The sequence below is a fragment of the Urocitellus parryii genome, chromosome X (genome assembly GCF_045843805.1).
Source record: "Urocitellus parryii isolate mUroPar1 chromosome X, mUroPar1.hap1, whole genome shotgun sequence".
Classification (NCBI taxonomy): Eukaryota; Metazoa; Chordata; class Mammalia; order Rodentia; family Sciuridae; genus Urocitellus; species Urocitellus parryii.
The window spans coordinates 16983312-17002087 of record NC_135547.1 but is presented as its reverse complement, the minus strand read 5'-3'; the positions used below and the strand labels follow the sequence as shown (position 1 = coordinate 17002087).

At 35.6% G+C, this 18776-nt stretch overlaps 1 pseudogene; it reads left to right on the top strand.

The window, feature by feature from the left end:
• The first annotated feature begins 2571 nt into the window (after nucleotides 1–2571).
• On the top strand, nucleotides 2572–3499 carry LOC113185173 (ATP synthase peripheral stalk subunit OSCP, mitochondrial-like; annotated as a pseudogene).
• The last annotated feature ends 15277 nt before the right edge of the window (nucleotides 3500–18776 follow it).

The window sequence follows — 18776 nt, the reverse complement described above, 5'->3', positions numbered from 1 at the left end:
TTAAATGATTTTGCATTTGCCTTTAAACTACCCTTGCAAAACATATAAATGAATGGTAAGATTCATGTTAACAATTATAAATGTCAATACTTTTTTAAAAATTAACATGAAAATAAATAGCAAATAAAAAATACCATGACAAATAGAGAGAAACTGCAGGAGGGGAAAAAAAAGGAAAATCTTTGTATTTGAGTACCTTTGGCAACACTCTTCCTGCTTTTTGGTCAAGTACTCTCACATTTCCATTTTGCACTGGACCTGCAAATTATGTAGCAAGTCCTGCTTATAATGTGTGAGATCCTTGATACTTTCTATTCTGGTCTTCTCTGTTTTTAAATGTTGTTCATGATCCACCAAATTGATTTCATGACCCCTAATGAGCTGTGACAAGCAGTTGGGAGAACAGTGCCCTAGAGGTTAGAATGCATGGTTAACATTCCCCCAAATGATTTTCTCCTCTATTAAACCAAAGGGCTTAACAGTGAGGCATGGGGTCAATCAAAGGTGGTATTGTTCCCCCTCCAGAAAGATAATCAGAGGTATCAGCCAAACCCTTCACAAGGCTGCTTGACTAATTATTGCCATGGCTTCTAGAACCAATGAGATGGATAATTTGGTCCTTCGAGGCCTATGCAAATATCTCTTTGATGTTGCCTCAGAAGTCTCTGTAATCCATCAAAGCAATACTTCAATTAAGTTTATCCCAAGTCTACCCAGGTAGTAGACCAAGAAGTCACCCCCTATACTATTTCTCATCTAAAATTATGCATAACTAAGTTATCCAAATAGGGTCACAAGACAGGATTATACAATGTGTTCCAGATATTAATATCCCATGGAGGAAACTGCATTTTGAACAACAATAAAACTGTTGGTTCAGAGCCTGAGCTTGGGAGTCAATTAGATCAGATACTAATCCTAGCTCTGTTCCTCTCTTGGGCATGTCATTTGGCCTTTCTGAGTATTGTTTTTCTCATCAAAAAAATAGGATTATTAATACTTACCTCATAGTGTTGCTGTGAGGATTCATGCTTGCAAAATACTAACAACACTTAGCAAATGATAGCTTTTATTGTTGTTGTACTTTCCAACACAGACATTTAATTAAAATTACCTACAATATATCTTCCTTATACAACTCTGTTCCTATACTATTCAGTCCACCCAGAAGGATCTTTTCTGATTGCCTGGTTCAGCCACTCTCAATTTGGAGCAACCTTGTTTTTTAGGCAGTATTTGACTATGTCTGGAAGCATTTTTGTTGTCATTCCCAGGGGAAGAACACTACAAGCATCTGGTGGGTAGAGACCAAGAAACGATTCTACACACCCTACAATGTATAGTACACATACACATCAAAGAATCATATAGGCAGGGCGCAGTGACACATGCCTGTAATCTGAGTGTCTTGGGAGGCTGAGGCAGGAGGATTGTGAGTTCAAAACCAGCCTCAGCAAAAGCGAAGCACTAAGCAACACAGTGAGATCCTGTCTCTAAATAAAATACAAAATAGGACTGGGGATGTGGCTCAGTGGCCGAGTACCCCCAAGTTCAATCCCTGGTACCACAAAACAACAACAATAACAACAAAAAGAACCATACAATTTGAAATATCAATAAAGTCAACACTAAGCACACCTGTCTTGGTTGAATCCTGGCTCAGAATTTCTTGGAAAGTATACAGCTCCTTTAACATCTCCCAAATTAGATTATCTAACCACACAGTTTTTATTTTCCAAAGTTCTCAGAGCTATAAGAATATATGACAAGGGCAAAGTAATTTTGATCCTTCATACTACAAAATACAATGCAGCCATAAAGGGAATGAAATGGACCATTAGCATAATAGCTAACATCTGTTCATCATTCTTGTGCTTTATATTGAGTATTACATTTGTTTCTTATAGCATTGTGAAGTAGTTCTTATTATGATCACCTGCCCCCCCCCATTTTATAGATAAGGAAAATGGAAGTCAAAGAAATCAGGTAGCATGCAAGTACTCAAGATCTTGAAACTTTAGAGTTTATTTTTGTCAACCAAAGGAAAATAACTGTTATATGGTATAATTCAATTGGGAGAGACAGATTTGAATGGTTTAGTATAATTTCAAAGGGCTGTGTTTCTCTAGTTGTGATTTACTTGTTTTAAGATCTTATTTTGGGTAAAGAGAAACTCTTCTTGAATTTCTCATTATTTTTATATTTCTATATATTCACTTGAGAGGCATGAGTTCAGGCACCATGGAATGGAATTAGGATATTAAATCATTTGAATTAAACATTTGAATGCTTCATACTAAAATGCAGTGGTTCTCAAAGAGTGACCTGTGGACCCCTAAGATTCCCTGAGATGCTTTCAGGAAGTCCATAAAGTTAAAACTAAGATGGTAATATCAAATAGTATCTGCCTTTTTAATTATATTGAAGTTTGCACTAATAGCACAAAGCAATAGTAAGTAAAACTGCTGCCACTTAAAAATCAAGGCAGTGAAATCACTAGTAGTCGTTGTAGCCTTCATGCCACATGCTCAGAGCAAAAGAAAAAAGCAGTATCATTTAGGTGAGGAGGGGATGGCCGCCCCAGCAGCATCCTGGCTCCCGCTCCAGGTGCAATGCTTCAGTACATCTGTGGTCAGACCGTTTACCAAGCTTGTGAGGTCACCTGTTCAGATATATGGCATTGAAGGTCGATATGCTCTTTATTCTGCTGCATCTAAACAGAATAAGCTGGAACAAGTAGAAAAGGAGTTGTTGATTGTAGCACAACTACTGAAGGAACCCAAGGTGGCTGCTTCTATTCTGAATCCCTAAAGTAAGCATACCATCAAAATGAAAAGCCTTGGGCTGGGGTTGTGGCTCAGTGGTAGAGCGCTTGCCTATCATGTGTGAGGCCTTGGGTTCGATTCTCAGCACCACATAAAATAAATAAATAAAATAAAGATATTGTGTCCAACAACAACTAAAAAATAAATATTAAAAAAATGAAAAGCCTAATCAGAGATATGAAAATTGTGCTCTATATGTGTAATATGAATTGTAATGCATTCTGCTGTCATACACAAATTTTAAAAAATTAATTTAAAAAAATTTTAAAAATAAATAAAAGTTCACCCATATAAAACAAAATGAAAAGCATAAATGACATGACAGCAAAAGAGAGGTTTTCCCCCAAATCTAACCTGATCAACTTGCTTGCTGAAAACGGTTGCCTAGACAATGCCCTTAACATCATTTCTGCCTTTTCTACCATTATGAGTGTGAACCGTGGAGAAGTACCGTGCACAGTGATCACCAGTTCTCCTTTACATGAAGCTTCCCCTTCTGAGTAAAGACAGTCCTAAAGAGCTTCCTAAGTCAAGGCCAAGTATTGAAATTAGATGTTAAGACTGATCCAGCAATCATGGGTGGAATGATTATCTGTATTGGAGAGAAATATGTTGATATGTCTGCAAAAACCAAGATTCAGAAGCTGAGCTGGGCTATGTGGAAGAGTATCTAAAAGTGTTGATTTTCTATCATCAGTGAAAATTCTTAAACATGGAGCAACAATAAAATGCTTCCTGAAAAGACCAAAAAAAAAAAAAAAAAAGGAATGGCTTTGGTAAAAGAGCAAAAATTGTTGGCTATATTAAATTCTAATCCTTTTATATTCTGCATTGATAAAATGAAAAGTTTATAAAGTACTTACACTTCATACTGAAGTCTGAAGTTTGTTTCAATGGAAAGCTCTTGTCCAGTTGTTTGAGTTGAATCTGAATATGAAAAAATTCATTGATAAGCTTTTGCATTTCACAATGCAACTTACCTTTAAGAAATTATCAAGTCATGGGGCTGGGTTGTAGCCCAGTAGTTGAGCACTTGCCTCACATGCGTGAGGCACTGGGTTCAATACTCAGCACCACATAAAAAATAAATAAATAAATAAATAAATAATAAAGCTATTGTGTCCATCTACAACTAAAAAAAGAAGTAAAAAAGAAATAAATTACCAAGTCAGGCTGGGGTTGTAGCTCAGTGGTAGAGTCCTTGCCTACCATGTGTGAGGCACTGGGTTCGATCCTTACAACCATATAAAAATAAAATAAAGGTATTGTGTTCATGTACAACAACAAAAAAATATTTTAAACAAAATAAACTACCAAGTCACATGACTTCACTGGTATATTCTGCAACTCAGTTAAAGATTAATAATACAGCTGGGCATGGCGGAGCATGCCTATAATCCCAGCAGCTGGGGAGGCTGAGGCAGGAGGAGTCCAAGTTTGAAGCCAGTTTCAGCAAATTAGTGAGAATAGCTAATATGAAAAGGATGGCCATTCCGAGTGTTGGTGAAGATGTAAGATAATTACAATTGTCAAACACTGCTGGTGAGAATTTAAAATTTAAAATTTAAAAATAACTATTTTGGAGAACAGTTTTGTAGTTAAAAAGTTCAACACGGGGTAGAGGGAGAGGAAGAATAGAAGTTCATTGGATTAGACAAAGGGGACTAAAGGGAAGGGAGGGGATGAGAATAGGAAAGACAGTGGAATGAATCAGATATAACTTTCCTGTGTTCACATATGAATACACAATAGAGTAACTCCACATCATGTACAACTACAAGAATGGGAAGTTATACTCCATCTATGCATGATATGTCAAAATTCATTCTACTGTCATGTATAATTAAAAAGAAGAAAAAAATGGGCTGGGGTTGTGGCTCAGTGGTAGAGCACTCACCTGGCACATGGAAGGCCCTGGGTTCGAGCCTTAGCACCACATTAAAAAATAAATAAAATAAAGGTATTGTGTCCAACTACAACTAAAAAATGAACATTTTTTTTAAAAAGAACAATAAAAAAACTTCACCACACACCTACCATATGATTTAACCATTTCACTTTTAGGTATTTGCTTGAGAAGGATAGTCTATGTCCACACAAAACTTGCAGATGCAGTTCTTCTTTGTAACTTTATTTGCAAGATACTCAAATAGAAAACCACACAATTATCTAGCAATAGGTGACAGAATAAGCAAAACATTGTTTATCTTCACAATTGACTACTACTCAGAATAAAAAGGAATTAACTTTTAAGACATGAAACCATAGATGAATCTCAAAACAAATATGCTGAGTGGAAAAAGATAGACAAAAAAGAGTTCAGACATTATGATTTAATTTATAGAACATTCAATAAAATGCAAATGATTCTATAGTAACAGGATTTCAGTGGTTGCCTGGCCCAGGTGGGGAACTCGCAGGGGCAAGAGTTAGTGAATACAGAGGGGTATATGGAAACTTTGGTGTATGATAGACATATTCATTATCTTGATTGTGGAAATTATTTCATGGATATATAATCAGTACTTGCCTCCCATCCATGGGATCTGTATGGTAGATTCTATTATTCACAGATAGAATTTATTAAAAAATTGTATCTGTTTAAATACATATAGACTTTTTTTTAATGTGTGATGTTCGGGATTTGACCCAGGGGCTTATACACACTATGCAGCTGCTCTACCATTAAGCCACATCCCCAATCCAAGACTGTTTTCTTGTCTCTATTCCCTAAAAAAATATAGTGTACCATCTACTTACATGGCATTTACATTATATTAGGTATTATAAGCAATCTAGAGATGATTTAAAGTACATGGGAGGATTTGAATAATTTATATGCAAATACTACCCCATTTCATATAACAGACTTGAGTATCCTCTGTTTTTAAAACATATTAACTGATATATAAAACAAAAAAACAAAACAAATAAATATAAGAATATAAAAAATATAAAAACAAAAATTGTACATATTAATAGGGCATCAGATGATTTTTATTAATTAATTTATTTTAATTAGGTATACATGACAGCAGAATGCATTTTGATTCATTGTACACAATTGCAGCACAACTTTTCATTTCTCTGATTGTATATGATGTACTGTTGCACCATATGTGCAGTCATACATGTACCTAGGGTAATGATGTCCATCTCATTCCATCATCTTTCCTTCCCCCATATACCCTCCCCTCCCCTCCCTCCCCTTTACCCAATCAAAGTTCCTCCATTTTTCCCATGCCTTCCTCATCCCATTATGGATCAGCATCCACTTATCAGAGAGAACATTCAGCATTTGTTTTATGGGGATTGGAGTACTTTGCTTGGCATGATATTCTCCAACTCCATCCATTTACCTGCAAATGCCATGATTTTATTCTCTTTAATGCTGAGTAATATTCCATTGTGTATATATACCACAGTTTCTTTATCCTTTCACCTACTGAAGGGCATCTAGGTTGCTTCCACAGTTTAGCTATTGTGAATTGTGCTATATGATGTGGCTGTGTCCCTGTACTATGCTGTTTTTAAGTCCTTTGGGTATAGACTGAGGAGTTGGATAACTGGGTCAAATTGGTGGTTCCATTCCCAGTTTTCCAAGGAATCTCCATACTGTTTTCCATATTGGTTGCACCAATTTGCAGTCTCACCATCAATGTGTGTGCCTTTTCCCCACATCCTCACCAATACTTATTGTTGTTTGTATTCTTAATAGCTGCCATTCTGACTGGAGTGAGATGAAATCTTAGAGTAGTTTTGATTTGCATTTCTCTAATTGCTGGAGATGTTGAACATTGTTTCATATATTTGTTGATTGAATATACATTTTCTTCTGAGAAATGTCTGTTTAGCTCCTTAGTCCATGTTGGGTTGTTTGTTTTTTTGTGTGTGTGTTAAGTTTTTTAAGTCCTTTATATATGCTACAGATTAGTGCTCTATCTGATGTGCATGTGGCAAAAAATTGCTCCCAAATGTATGCTCTCCATTAACCTCATTGATTTTTTTTTTTTTTTGCTGAGAAGAAGCTTTTTAGTTTGAGTCCATCCTATTTACTAATTCTTGATTTTAGTTCGTGAGCTATAGGAGTCTTTGTTAAGGAAGTTGGGGCCTAATCCCACATGATGGAGATTTGGGCCTACTTTTTTCCTTTATTAGGCGCAGGGTCTCTGAACTAATTCCTAGGTCCTTGATCCACTTTGAGTTGAGTTTTGTGCATGTTGAGAGATAGGGGTTTATTTTCATTTTGCTACATAAGACCTGACTTCCTTACTAAGACGTTAATGGAGTGTGTTTTGGTCTATTTGGTTCTTGTATTTGAGAAGGGTTTGTTTGACATACATGCCCCATTGTTTAGGGTATAGGTATTTATGATTGTTATGTTTTGTTGATGTATGAATCCCTTAAGCAGTATGTAATGTCCATCTTTATCCCTTTTGATTAACTCTGACTTGAAGTCTACTTTAGTTGATATGAGGATGGAAACCATTGCTTACATCTGCAGTCCATGTGAGTGGTACGTTTTTTCCCACCCTTTCACCTTCACTCTGTGGATGTTTTTTCCTGTGAGATGAGTCTCTTGAAGGCAACATATTGTTCAGTCTCTTTTTTACTCCAATCTGTCAGTCTGTGTCTTTTAAATGATGAATTTAGGCCATTCACATTCAGAATTATTGAAATATGATTTGTATTCCCGAACATTTTGGTTTATTCTTGCTTTTTAACTTGACTTGGATTCTCCTTTGATTGGCCTTTCCTTTAGTGTAGTTCCTCCCTTTTCATTGTTGTTTTTCATTTCCTCCTCATGGACTATTTTGTTGAGGATGCTCTGTAGTGCAGGCTTCCTCACTGTAAATTCTTTTAACTTTTGTTTATCATGAAAGGTTTTTATTTTGTCATCAAATCTGAAACTTCGTTTTGCTGGATGTAAGATTCTTGATTGGCGTCCACTTTCTTTCAGAGTTTGGTATATGTTGTTCCACAATCTCCTGGCTTTGGGGGTCTGGGTTAAAAAATCTGCTGAGATACAAATTAGTCTCCCTCTATATGTGATTTGATTCCTCTCTCCTGTGGCCTTTAAGATTCTGTCCTTATTCTGTATGCTAGGCATTTATGATTGTTATGTTTTGTTGATATATGAATCCCTTAAGCAGTACAAAATATCTTTATCCCTTTTGATTAACGCTGGCTTGAAGTCTACTTTATTTGATATGAGGATGGAAACCCTTGCTTATAACTGCAGTCTATGTGAGTGGTATATTATAATGTGCCTTGCTGTGGGTCTGTTGTGATTTTGTACATTTAGTGTCCTGTAAGCCTCTTTATTTGATTTTCCAGGTCATTATTTATGTTCAAAAAATTTTCCAATATTATTTCATTGAAGAGATTGTTCATTCCTTTGCTTTGAATCTCTGTGCCTTCCTCTATCAGAATAACTCTTAGATTTGGTTTTTTTATGCTGTCCCATAATTCTTAGAAATTCTGTTCATGGTTTCTTACCATCTTCACTGTGTGATCAACTTTATTTTCCAGATTGTATACTGTCTTTATTATCTGACATTCTGTCTTCCAAGCGATCTAGTCTGTTGGTGAAACTTTCTATTGAGTTTTTTTTTTAATTTGATTTATTGTATCCATCATTTCAAGGATTTCTGATTGGTTTTCTTCAAAATCTCTCTTTCTTGAAGTAGTCTTTTGCTACCTGTATTTGCTTGCTTATTGCCTTGTTGGTGTGATAAATGTTTGCCTGTATTTGCTCCTGTATCTGTTTATTGTTGTAATCAATGGTTGCCTGTATTTGCTCTCTTATCGCTTTGTTGGAGTGATCAATTTTTGCCTGTATTTGCTCATTTAGGTCATTCTTTAATTCACAGATCATTTTAATTATGAACCTTCTGAACTCCTTCTCTGACATTTCATCAACTTCGCTGTCCATGGGTTCTCTTATTATAGTGTCCTGGTTTGTTTGGGGCACTTTCCTCCCTTGTTTCTTCATGTTGCCTATGTGTCTTCCTTTCTTGCAGTGTGGATCTGAGATATTACAGTTTCTTCCCTATAATCTTGTACTATCCGTGCAGATTATCTGTACCTCACCTTGGTGTTGGGCTTCCATACCCCGCCCGTGTCCCACCATGGATGCTACTGAAACTAAAGGTGGTGGCAGCAATAGTGGAGGTAACTTGTGATAGCAGTGGAGGTGCCCCAATATGGATGAAACCTCTTTCAGAGATGGGGTTGGAATGGTGGGCCTTACACTGGTTTTGGGATGCCTGTTTGAAGATGCAGGTGCTTTTAGGCCCTGTCTGTTGTTGCAAGGTGGAGGATATGGCATCGGGAGGGATATGATGATAGCCACGTCTGGGCTCTGGTGTGGGTCTGTCTGTTGGTGGAGGCGGTCCTGGGCCTAAACTAGGCCTGGACTCCCACACAGGTGGCAGGGCCAGTCCAAGTGATGTTTTGATACATGTATACATTGTATAATCAGGTAATAATATCTTTCCTCATTTATCATTTTTATGGTGGAAACATTAAAAAATTCTTCTAGCTTTTAAAAATATACAGTAAATTATAGTTATCTATAATTACACTATGGTGCAATCACATACCAGAATTTCTTACTTCTATCCAACTGTAACATAGTACCCATGGATCAACTTCTTTCCCACCCGCTTCTCCCCTCTACTCTCCCTAGCCTTTGATAATCATCTTTCTATTTTCAACTTCTATAATATCAATTTTTTAGACTCCACATGTAAGTGAGATCATTCCATACTTGTTTTTCTCTGCTGGCTTATTTTACTTAACATAAAGATCTCCAGTTCCATCATGGTTGCAGTAGTGCATGCCTGTAATCCTAGCAACTCAGGAGGCTGAGTCAGGAGAATCATGAGTTCAAAGCCAGCCTCAGCAATGGTGAGGCGCTCAGCAACTCAGTGACACTCGTCTCTAAATAAAATACAAAATAGGGTTTGTGGCTCAGTGGTGAGTGCCCTGAGTTCAATACCTGGTATCAAAAAAAAAAAAAAAAAAAAGACAAAAGATCTTCAGTTCTATCCATGTTGTTGCAAATGACAGAACTTTATTCTTTTTTATGGTTAAATAATGTTCTGTTATGTATATGTACCACATTTTCCTTATCTATTTGATAAATATTATTTCTTGGCTATTGAAAACAGAGCTGCAATAAACATAGGAGTATAGATGTCCCTTCAACATACTGATTTCATTTGTTTTGGATATATACCTAGTAGTGGAGTTGATGGATCATATGGTAGTTTTATTTTGTATTTTTGAGGAATCTCCATATGTTTTATATGATGACTGAGTTTGTTTATATTATCAAAATTTATGTCTATATAAATTTTTAAATAGTCTCTTTACATGCAGTTTATCATACATCAGTTATATTTCAATAAATTATAAGGAATATATCTGCAAAAGTTATTAAAATACTCCTTTTTTCCAACTACATATCAATGTGAGCCCTGATTGTCTTTCACAAACTCTAACCAGAATAACATATGGCAACTGATTGAACACAGAAGCAGATATGAGGATCCAGCTGTCTTTTATTATACCAGGCATTAAAGAGATTTGCAAAAATGCAGAACAATGCCACTTTTCTCATTAATTTATTTGCTTGGGAAACATAAGGTTTTAAAATTTTATTTTGCCAGTTTGGGGAAATACCTGAAATCAATATGGAATTAAAATTCTAAATGGGACACAGCCCTCATCATCTATCTGGCTTTCTATCACACCTATGAATCACCATTCTGAAAGAAAATATATTTTAAGTAAGAATCTAGCTGACTTTTTTTTTCATCTTTTTTTCTAGAGATAGACAAAACAAGAGTACAAATATGAGGACCCTGAAAAATGTATAAATGGATTTGTTTGGAATAAAAACAAAAGAGTTCCCATAGACAAGAATAAAAAAATTTAAGGAATGAAATTGGTGGATAGAGGGGTAAATATGTAAGAATGGGTGGAAATTCAGAGTTGAAAATGCCATGAGATATGGTTAAAAAGTGAAAAGTAACTTGAAACTATATCTTAGTCTGCTTAGTCTATTAATGAAATGAGTCAGACTGAGAGTTAACCAGTGGAAGGTTATTCAAATGTCCATTAACAGAAAGCTGGACAAACAAATTCTGGGGTATTTTTACTATGGAGTGCTATCCAATAATAGAAAGGAATGGATTGTTGATAATACACAGCAGTAGATGAATCTCGGCAACACTATGGGAAATGAAAAAAGTCAGACTCAAAAGAATATATACAATACGGTTCCACTGGGGCTGGGGATGTAACTCAGTGATACAGCACTTATTTAGCATGTACAAGGGCCTAGGTTTAATCCCCAGCACTGCCAAAAATTAAAGGAATAAAAGAGAAAGAAAAGAAAAAAAAAAAACGATTCCATTTATACCAAGTTCAAACACAGACAAAAATAACCAATGGTGATGTAATTCAGAACAGAATTGGAGCCTATGAGGGTGTGGAAGGAGGCACAAAGAGACCTTTAACTCAATTAAATCATACCTCAAAAAAGTGAATGAACCAATGGATTAATTTTACTTTTAATCTACTTGTCATTGATTTAACCTAACATGCCTGTTTCCTTCCAACTGAAATCTCTGAAATGAGGCTTTCACTGCTGTCATAAAAACGAGTCATTTCTTCAGCAAAAACCTCCTGAATCCATACAATATTTCACACCTCCAGTACTTACTTTACTTATAACCTCCTATGTGGACACCCTGCTTCCAATCCTGCCCCACTGCAATCCTGCCCCACTGCAGGAGTTATTTTAATCAGATCAGGATGCACTCCTGCTTAAGCCTTCTAATGCTTTCCCAGCACATTTAGAAAGAAATTGAAGATTTTTTTTCTCTCTCCTACAAAGTCCTGCAAAGATATGTCCTGCCCTCCTAGCCTCCAGCCACTCTGCCACTTATTCCTGTTCTGTAGCTTCTCTGGCCTTCTTTCAGTTCAAAACACCAAACTCTTTCATGGCTCTGGACTCCAACTGTTTTTCTTCCCAAAGAACTCTTCCCTGCCCCTCTTTTACTGATAAACTCACACACATTTTGTAAATATATTGAATCCTATTTCTGTAAGAGTCCTTCCCAACTTCTTCAGTCTGTTAGAATTTCCCATACATCATTCTTATGTTGCATCTTGTTATATCTTTCATGGAATATAGCACAATTTGTAGTCTTATATTAGTTGGTGATTTCATTTGTTTATTGCATGTGTTCCCTGCTAACATACAGCATCTCCAGTGTTTAGCACTTGTCAATAAATATTTGGCAAGTGAATGAATGAATTGCTTATCTTGCTAATTAGCTTGAAAAGGATTGCATAATGAAATATTTTGGAGGATGTTGTAGACTAGCCTGATGAAAAAGAAAAGGGAACATTAGTGGAACTGGACAGAGTATAAAGAAGAGCAATATTGCAAAAGTGAAGGGCATCTGCTGTTTGAGAATCCTAAGTGATTTCATGGTACATGGTTCCAAAATGGGACTCTTTTTTTTGGTTCATGCCACAAGTGCTTAATTAGTGCTGGATGCTAGCAGAGAGCAGGGAACAAGAGAGGCAGTTCCTTTCCTCAGATAATTCATATTCTAGTGGAAGGCAAGAAAAAATAACCAAAAGTACTATATCTAATAGTTTTAAATTTGTAATGATAATATAAGGCTCGATCTGTAGAAGTGGCTCTACTTACTCTATGTCCATTTCCACATTTAAACACCCAGCAAGTACCAAGAAGTACCACCCTGACCTGGTCACTTTTCTTCTTTTTGCTTTTTCACTATTTTAGACGGAATTCTCACCCTACCATTTCTGTTTTCACTGTGGTTCCTGACCATGGCTGTACAGTGAAATTTCTCAGGGAACTTATAAGAACACCAGTACGATGCTAGGCCAGGTTCAATCCCTAGTCCTATCAAAAAAAAAAAAAATACTGATATCCAGGGCTTTCTCCTCCCCCAAGAGATTCTGATTTAATTGCTTTGGCATGTGGTCTAGGCATATGGATTTTTTTAAGCTTTCAAGGTGATTCTCATATGTAGCCAAGGTTTAGATGCCACATTACAAAGAATACTAAAAGACCCAATAAGGCTTTGGACATTTGTGATTTTGAACAAGACCTTATCTTTAGCTGGAACACTTCACATCAAACCATAACATTCTGCCCTGGCCTCCAAAAGCTTACATTCATCTGATAATGCAAAATACATTTAGTTTTTTCCCAAAAGTCCCCATTGTCTCAACAGTTCTGAGATTGCTCAGAGTTAGAATCCAAGATTTCTCTGAGGCTGAAGGCAATCTCACATTGTGAGCGCCTATAAAATTAAAAATAATTTACAAGTATCCAATATATAATTGTACACTTTTAATGCTGAGTAATATTCCATTGTGTGTGTGTGTGTGTGTGTGTGTATATATATATATATATATATATATATATATATATCACATTTTCTTTATCTATTCATCTGTTGCAGGGCACCTAGGTTGATCCCATAATTTAGCTATTGTGAATTGAGCTGCTATAAACATCAATGTGGCTGTGTCCCTGTAGTATGCTGATTTTAAGTCCTTTGGGTATATAGTGAGGAGTGGGATAACTAGGTCAAATGATGGTTCCATTCCAAGTTTTCTGAGGAATCTCCATACTGCTTTCCATATTGGCTGCACCAATGTGCAGTCCCACAAGCAATGTATATGTATACATTTTCCTCCAAATTCTCGCCAACACTTATTATTGTTTGTATTCTTGATAATTCCCATTCTTACTAGAGTGTGATGAAATCTCAGTGTAGTTTTAATTTGCATTTCTCTTATTGCTAGAGATGTTGAACTTTTTTTCATATATTTGTTGATCAATTGTATTTCTTTTTCTGTCTGAAATGTTTCTTCAGTTCCTTTGCCCATTTATTGATTGGGTTATATTTTTTCTGGTATTAAATGTTTTGAGTTCTTGATACATTCTGGAGATTAATGCTCTATCTGAGGTGCAGGTGGCAAAGATTTTGGTGAGCTTAATTTAAAAAGGGGGGGATGCCCAGGCATCCCTACTTCTGCTCTACAGATATTTTGATTCTATTGGTTTGGAACTAGACCTGGAAATTGAATAGTTTTGAAAGTTTCCCGAAGAAAAAGGTGCACTCATACAATCTTGGTGGGATTTTAAATTATTATTAAATTAGTACAATCACTATGGAAATCCATATGGAGGTTCCTCAAAAGACCAAGAATGGAACCACCATATGATCTATTTATACTACTTCTTGGTATTTATCCTAAAGAATTACAGCCATTATACTATAGCAATACATTCATGCCCAATTTATAGCAATGCAATTGACAGTATCCACATTATGGAACCAGCCTAGGTATTTTTCAACAGATGAATGACAAGAGAATATACAAAATATATTCATACAATAGAGTTTTATTTAGCAATAAAGAATGAAATTATGGAATTTTAAGGAAAATGAATGGGACTTGAGAACATTATGTTAAGCAAAATAAGCTAAACTCAGAAAGTCAACAGTCATATGTTTCCTCTCCTATGTGGAAGCTAGAGAGAAAAAGGGGGATGAAAGGGGGGGCATCTCATTAAAATAGAAGAGAGACTAGTAGAGGACAGGGACCAGAGGAAGAGAGAAGAGGAGGGAAAGGGGAAGTACTGAGGAATAAAATTGACCAAATTATGCAGTGTGCATGTATGGGTATGTACAAATGAAACCAACTATTATGTATAATTTGAATGCACCCATAAAAATAACACAATAGGGTTGAAGAAAAAAAGTTTCCCAGATATGAATGTTCATAGCAGCATTATTCATAATAACCCCAAAGTGGAAGTAAACTAAATATATATAAATGAATACATGATCAAATTCATACAATCAAATATCAAATATACCATCAAACAAAATATAGAAATACAAATAAAATATCCATAAAATGTGATAATATTCATCCAATAAAAGAAGTGAAATATTGATACCAGCTACAATATGAATAAACCTTATAAATATTACATAAAATGAAAGAAGTCAATTACAAAAGGCCACATTATATGGTTGTACTCATCGAAATGTCTAGAAATGGAAAATCTGTATAGTTAAAACTTAGTGGTTGTCAGAGTTGGTGAGATTGGAAGAAATCTAATTGCTGTAGAATTTCTTTTTGGAATGATGAAATGTTCTGGAATTAGTTGTGAGGGTTGTATAACCTTCTGAATATACTAAACACCACTAAATTATATTCTTTAAAAGGGTGAATAGGGCTGGGGATGTGGCTCAAGCGGTAGCGCGCTCGCCTGGCATGCGTGCGGCCCGGGTTCCATCCTCAGCACCACATACAAACATAAAGATGTTGTGTCCCCCGAGAACTAAAAAATAAATATTAAAAAAAAACTGCATTGTAAAAGGGTGAATATTCTGGAATGGGAACTTTATAGCAATAAAAAATTCTTGCCAAATGACATCCAATATATTCCAATAACTACAACAATATAACATAATACTTCACAAGAAGTCACAAGTGCTAACTAATATCCAGGTAAAGGGTCTGTTTCTATTTATGTAGGTCAGAATTTTCTAAACTTATCTGATTAAAAGAATAAACTGAGGGCTGGGGTTGTGACTCAGTGATAGAGTGCTTGCCTAGCATGTGTGAGGCACTGGGTTCAATTCTCAGCATGACATATAAATAAATGAATAAAATAGAGGTCCATCAATATCTGAAAACATTGTAAAAGAAAAGAAGAATAAACTGAGATCTTGTTGAAAATACAGAGTCTTAAACTCCTTCAGTAATGTTTTAGATTTTTGGATTATAATCAGATTTAGGTCTATAATGGCACCTGTAATTTTTTTTTTTAGAGAGAGAATTTTAATATTTATTTTTTAGTTTTCCGCGGACACAACATCTTTGTTGGTATGTGGTGCTGAGGATCGAACCCGGGCCGCATGCGCACCAGGCAAGCACGCTACCACTTGAGCCACATCCCCAGCCCTGTAATTTGTTCTTTTAACATTTACCTGGAGTGATTTTGATTTTTTAAGCAAGTTTTAAAAAGCCCTTCAAAAGATGAATGGATAAAGAAAATATGGTATATATACACAATGGAATATTACTCAGCCTTAAAGAAGAATGAAATTATGGTATTTGAAGATAAATGGATGCAGCTGGAGAATATCATGCTATGTGACATAAACCAAACCCAAAAAACCAAAGACCAAATGTTTTCTCTGATAAGCAGATGGTAATCCATAATGGGAGTGGGTGGGTGGGGAAGAATACAGGAACATTGTATTGTGCAGAGGGGAGTGAGGGGAGAGGAGGGGTTGTGGGGATTAAAAGGACAGTTGTTGAGAGCCACAGTTTAGTCGGAATGACGCCTGGCATTTTGCTAGAGAGAATGGTTGAAAGGTGACCCTGCTCCGGAATTAGGGCGGATCCTGGCGCTACTTTGGAGTTCTCTCGGGGGTTCAGGGAGAATTGGCGCACAGAGCCCGGTGGAGGTAGTGTGTTCTTGGGAAGTGTGTGTAGAGTGCCGGTGAGAGTTGGGGAATAAAGAGTTGCTGTTTGAACTTACAAGGCTTTGTGGCGGCTTGGCTATTTTGTGCCCAGCCAGACTGCAGCAGACAGTCTGGACATTATTACCCTATATACATGTATGATTATACTACTGGTGTGACTTTATACCATGTCCAGCCACAGGAATGAGAAGTTGTGCTCCATTTGCGTACACTGTGTCAAAATGCATTCTGCTGTAATGTATAACTAAAAAAATAGACTTAGGTAATGGGGAGCCATCAAAAGCTTTTTCTCTTGCAATTGAAGATTATATTAAGCCTGGTGCAGGAAGAAGGATCACAAGTTCCAGGTCAGCCTTAGCAACTTAGCGAGGCCCTAAGCAACTCAGTGAGACCCTGTCTCTAAATAAAATACAAAATAGGGCTGGGGATGTGGCTCAGTGGTTGAGTGCCCCTGGGTTAGAACCCCAGTACCAAATAAAAGAAAAGAAAATTATGTTATTTTCTAAAATGTCTCATTGTTTTGGTAGAAGTCACTTAATTTAATCAGAATTTTAATTTACCACGTTTGTCCAAGAGAAATGAAGTCTTCATATCATTGAGCTGTTTTAAACAATGAGAAATGTTCTCTGTATTTGTAAAGTTTATTTGATGTTAAGTCTAATTATGTCTCCATAGTTTGTTCCCACAGTTAACAGATGTTAAATTTGTGTCAACTGTAGATTTCTATATACTTTCTCATAGTTTGCCCTGTCTTGTTCCTTTTTCCTTCAACTGATATGTAGCACATTCTAAAAATTACATCATTTATACAATGTTTTTCAAAATGAAAAATTTCTTTCCTTTCTGACAATACTTTTTAAAAATATTCAAGCAATAAAGTAAAAAGTTAAGGTTTCTGTATATGTGTCTACTTCCCAGAAATAACTTATGTTAACACTATAGTATATTTACTTTCAGACATCTGATGTGTATATACAAAAGTGGAATTATAATATAACTTCTATTTTTTCACTTAATGTGGTGAAAACTTTTTATTTCAATCTTTTAATTTTTTTTCTTATCCACCAACTAAAAAACAACAAATAAATAGAAGGAAGACCACTAGAGTAGGGGAAGGGGTGCGGGGGAGGGAGGAGGAGAGGGAAAATGGAAGTATTAGGTATTGAAATGTATCAAATTATATTCCACACATGTAAGAATAGGTCAAAATGAACCCTGCTATTATGTATAACTATAAAGCACTAAGAAAACTAAGAAAAACATTTTTAAAAGCTTATGTTTCTTAATAACAGTGTGCCATTTCATTACTTGTGAATATGTGTGTCTTGTATGTGTGTGTGTATAGTAACTTATGTCATCAGTATACTTAAAAGCTATTGTAATCCATTTTGTTGCTACTGTGTTCTTTGCCTTTGAAATAAATATTTAAACATTTAAAAATAAAACAATAAATATACTAGGTGAAAAAGTACAATATACTTATCACCATGAATTAGGAAGAGCTTCTTAAACCATGGCAACCCCCCCCCCCCAGAAACTATAAAGAATATGCCAATCAACCCGGATGGCAGAATACTTAAAAAATTTTAACTGATACAATTAACAAAGTTAAAACATGTATTAACAGATTGGATTAAATTGTCACAACACCTGACAGAACTCACAGTGTTGCTGTGCAACAAGCTCAGCTCACAGAAAGTAGTAAGAAAAGTTCAAAATTAAGTAGGAACATGGGATAAGTGATATTAGTCAATTCATATTAAGTGAAATACAAGTGGCCCATAATCTTGTGAAATGCTGTTCAATTGCACTAATTAAATAAAAATTAAAACAACAATGCAATAGTACTTTTGCCTATTAGCTTTGAGTGTGGGAAAGCAGAGCTTCCTTAACTGTTACGAGTGTGAAAATTGGCACAACCACATCAAAAGGACAATTTTGCATTCCATTTTAATATTTAAAATATCTATAACCTATGATACAATGGTTGCATTTCTAGGACTCTAACCTATAGAAATGAATGAGGCATAAAGAAATATGAACAATTCCACATATTGCAGCAATATTTGAGAGCAAAATGTGGAACCAACCAGTAATTTTCCAGTAGGGAAATGGTTAAATAAATGATGGTGCAATACTCAGAAACTTTCTAATGAATGAAGTAAATATTCATGTATTATCATGAAAAAATATACAGGAAGTAATTTTAGGTAAAAAAAAACACCTAAATTGCACAATAATATTCATGCTATTATCCTTTTTAAAAAAAAGTTTCTTAACTGTATCTACAGTATATATATTTTTATATGCATTTCTGTGTATTTGTGACACAAGCACATGCACATACACATGTATATACTTAGAATAGGCACACACTCACACT